The sequence below is a fragment of the Chrysochloris asiatica genome, unplaced genomic scaffold (assembly GCF_000296735.1).
Source record: "Chrysochloris asiatica unplaced genomic scaffold, ChrAsi1.0 scaffold00047, whole genome shotgun sequence".
NCBI classification, from domain to species: Eukaryota; Metazoa; Chordata; class Mammalia; order Afrosoricida; family Chrysochloridae; genus Chrysochloris; species Chrysochloris asiatica.
In genome coordinates this window covers 10840116-10844717 of record NW_006408565.1, presented here as the reverse complement: position 1 = coordinate 10844717, position 4602 = coordinate 10840116, and the positions used below count along the sequence as shown (strand labels likewise).

General features: G+C 38.7%; 1 pseudogene; it reads right to left on the bottom strand.

Annotated features, from left to right (window-relative positions):
• Positions 1-1445: 1445 nt before the first annotated feature.
• The window catches only part of LOC102833894, a 24716-nt pseudogene continuing 21559 nt past the window's right edge, over positions 1446-4602 (bottom strand).

Sequence of the window (4602 nt, the reverse complement as noted above, 5' to 3'; positions counted from 1 at the left end):
AACGCCCCCCCCCCCCCCCCGAAAGAATAGAAGCAAATATTGTTGAGTGATGATGCATGGAGGTGATTGTAATCATTGCAATGAAACCATTAATATAAAACTGATATTCCCCCATGTAAACTATCTCTCAGTTCACAATAAAAACTTAAAACAAAACAAAACAAAAAACCCTGATGAGTATTAAAACAAACCCTTCAGTTATTTTTGTATCTGTGAAATATTAAACATGAGCATCTTATGCTTTAAAATAAAGATTTACAGCCTTGGAAACCCTATACAGGATCAGTATGAGCCAGAACTGACTCACTAGCATGCAGCAGCAGCAGCAGGGATCATATAATCCTGCAAACACATACAAGCACAACTTCAGAAGCACATAGTGTGAACTTCTGGCAAGATGGTGGACTAGGCAGATGCATTACATGACCCCTCTACACTTCAGAGGAAAGGTCAGAGAAGTGGACTGAGCGCTTGCTGGAAAGAGAGGTTGAGTAAGGATGGTGAGCGAGGGAGATTGACTGGTGAATGGCCAGCCGGCCAAGGCTTGACCATCTTGTGAGTATCTTTGGTAGTAGAGGGAGACTTGGCAAAGCAGATTCATACAGTTGATGTTGTTGTAAAGTGCCATTGTGTCGGTCCTGACCCATAGCAACCTTGTAAGGGTTTCTGAGGAGTAGCTAGTGAGCTTGAACCGCCAACCTTGTAGTTCAAATAGCTTTGCAGTCTGATGCATTAACCCACAGCGCCACACCAGAACAGATGATGGGGAAGGTGCAATTCCTTCTTTTCCCCACAATCCCATGGTGACCAGCTCCCACCCTCATCCACCCCTAATGCAAATCTTGCACTTTGGGAGTTTGGAGCCACAAGGTTGGGATCCACACCTGTGTGAGGCTGGGGCTGTGCCTAGATTCAGGGGAACTCAGTTCTAGAACTACAGAACCAACAGAGCCACCAGATCAGTATTTCACCAGTCACCCTGACTCCAGATGCCTTGTGTTCCTAACAGCTCCTTCAAAGGCCTCCATGAATTACTTCTGGATTGAGTGCCCTGAACATAGATACACCAAGGCCTACAGGAACTTCATCTAAAGCCAAGAACTCTGCTGTCACATCCCTGCCACATCTACCTGTGAGCTCCTTGGCTTGCAGGAGTCCCCCAGGATTTTCTCTTCTCCGGGTCCAATAGCTGCACTGTTTTTTGTTTTGTTTCCAGGTTTGGCTTTTTTGTTTCATTGTTTTTATTGACTTACTCTTTTTCCTCCTTCTACTTCTGTTTACATTCCCTTGAATTTTATCGTATCTCTGCTTTTGTTTTTCCTTCTTTTCTTCTATTTCTCATGTCCCCTCTTCCCTTCTTTTTAAACCCCTTTTGATCTTTCTTTACTATACTCTCTCTCTTTTCATCTTCCTTCTCCCTGCTTGTTCTAAGTTTTTTTTTTTTTTTAATGGATAAATTTGTGATTTTGTATTTTGGGAAGAAGATATTCCATTTGTAAATTCAAATTGAGCTGGCCCTTTTTAGTCTTTTTGCTCAATATTTCAAATACTTCTGTTTTCTTCTTCTTGTAGAGTCTTTGAGTTTCTTGTTGTTTTCTCCTTTAGAATTCTTGTTTCTTAGCAGCATGCTTGGCTTGTACTTGCGCATATTCATCTTGTGCTTTATGACTGGATGTTTTTCTTTTGAGTAGCAAAGGAGTTTACTGTTTTTCTACACTGTTATTCTGTCATAGGCTGGTCAATGCTACATTGCTCTTCTGGCAAAGCTTGGTCAACTTGTTCTTCTGTCAAAGGCTGGTGAGCTTTTCTAAACTACTTCCTGTGCCTTTCTTCTTCAACTAAGCAGAGCTGTTTCAGATGATCTGGGTATCAATCTGTGAACTGGTCTTTTTTATTATTATTTTTTTCTTCCACAGCAATGTCTTATTACTTTGCTGAATCTTCAGCTTTCTTCAAAGTATAAAGCCCAGCCTCCCCACAAAGGCCTTCAAATGATTACTCTGCCACTTTCTGTATTTCACATTCTTCATGAATTTGACTGGTGAAACCTCTTCGTGATTGGGGAAACCTCTTCACCATGTGACCCCAAATACTGGGTGCCAGATTGCTGTTAATCCTCACTGGTGCCATGGCTGACCATCCATCACTAGAAAACCACAACAGATACACCTAAGTATTTTTATTATTATTTCTTCCCTTTATATCCTCTCTTATATGCTGATCACAAGATCAGTGATTCAAACCTACCAACTGCTCCTTGGAAACTCTATGCAGGGTCATTATGAGTTGGAACTGACTCAATGGCACGTAACAACAACAACAGCTCCATTTACCTGTCCCTCTTTTCTCTTTTTAGTTATTCTTAAGTCTTTTTTTTCTTTCTTCCTTTTATTTTTCTCTTCTGTAGCTCTATTTCCCTGTTCTTCTTTTGCCTTTTACTATTTTTTTTCTGGTTGCTGCCTATTTTTCATTTTCTCTTTTCATTGTTGGCCCTTTGTTTATTGTTTTGTTTTCTTGTGTGTTGGGGGAGAGGAGTTTTCTCTTACCCACCAGTCAGGAAACAGCAACTGTGTCCATATAGTCCAACCACAACCTTACCTTCTGTAGCTCCTCCCACTGGGAAAGAGCCAATACCAGCTCAAATACCACCACCTGATCAACAATAACAGCAGGCAACACCAGCCAAATCCAGCCTACACTGAGGTGCATGAACAGTGAACAAGAATGATGTATATACTTCCATTCTCTGACGACACCCATGGGAGACAGTTGGTGAGAGTTTAAAAACAAATCAACATACAATCACCAATTAAATACAAATTCAACAATCCCACAATGCCCCAGAGACAACAGACAATTTTAGCTCACATGAAGAAATGAGAGAATGGCTCAAACAAATGGCCAAGATGCATGGCCAGAAAAATGTTTCAGAGGAAGAAAAGGTAATGGTACTAACTGAAAAAGAATTCAAATGAATGTTAATTAGGTACTGTCAAAGGATTGACTGAAAGATCATGGAAAGCAAGAAGAACACAGAAAAAACTAGAAGAATGCAAAAAAAAAAAAAAAACAACTCCACAAGTATAAACAGACAAGATATATGCAAAATTTGAAATACTACAAAACCTGCAACTAGAAATTCAGAAGACTAGTCCTAATAGTTCAGAAATATACAATACATTGAAAGGTCAAAGGAGTAGATTCAAAGCAATGAAAGCTTGAAGATAAATCTCTCAATATTAGTAGGCTAGAAGAACAATCAGAAAAAAGAATGGAATAATTTGAAGAAAGCCTAAGAGTTATGTGGAACACCATGAAGAGGAACAAATTATGGGTAACTGGAATTCCAGAATAAGAAGAAACAATAAAAATCTCAGACAACATTGTCAAAGAGTTGTTGGAAGAAAATTTCCCTAACATCATTAAAGGTTAAGGAGATAAGCATACAAGAAACTAAACAAACCCCAAACATGATCGATCCCAAAAGAAAATCACCAAGATATATAATCAAACTTTCCAAAGCCAAACGCAAGGAAAGAATCTTGAGAGCAGCTCAGGAAAAATGAGAAATTACGTATAAAGGAGAACCAAAGACTAAGCTCTGATTTCTCAACAGAAAACAGGCAAGAAATCAGTGGGTTAACATATACAAAACTCTGAAAGAAAAAATTGCCAACCAAGTCATATACCCAGGAAAATTGTCCCTCAAATATGATGGTGTAATTAGAACATTTCCTGATAAACAGAAATTAAAGAATTTTGTAATGACAGACCAACTTTACAAAAAAAAAATGCTAAAGGTTGTTCTTTGGACTGAGAACCAACAACAGCAGATAACAACCTGAAATTACCATACATGACAACACCACCCAGAACTCAATCCAGATATGTTGTTGTTAAGTGCTGTCAAGTTGGTTCCAATGTATTTCAAGTAAAACAAACCTACAAAACTTAAAATAGAGAACCAGAGATATTAATTTATAATGAAATTACCTAAAAGCAAAAAGAGGGAATTGTGTAAATACATTACTTCCAAATGTCAAGGAAGTCAAGTAGATTTCAAGATAAAACAGACTGTTCAAAATAGGCAAAAACTAATAAATTACAGGGTAATCTGGAATTTATACTGAAAATGAATACACCTACACATCAAAATAAAAAAAGAAGAAAATCAGAAATATTTAGTAAATATTAATACAACATAAATGAAAATGAAAAGAAAATCCACAAACAAAATAAACTAGGCATATGTGGAAGAAAGAATCCAGCAGCACCACAAACACAAACACAACACACAGAATGGATGGAGCTGATGAAAGGAGATACAGATGGGTAACTCGTGATACTGTAGTGAATAATGCTTATCAAGACGGACTATGAAGGTTGGAAATGCAAAGGTAGAAGTTTTGTAACAAGGAAGGGAGTGATTGATTCTCCAGGATAGGATCGGAGGCCCCTGGGACTATCAACTGAGATGAGCCGAGAGCGAGACCCTACCCAGAGAAACAGATGCCTGAGATAGAGACAGAGATGATGACGTGGAGTGATGAAGTGACTGGGGACTTTGGACCCAGAGAGGGAAAGGGACTGTGGGCCGAAAAC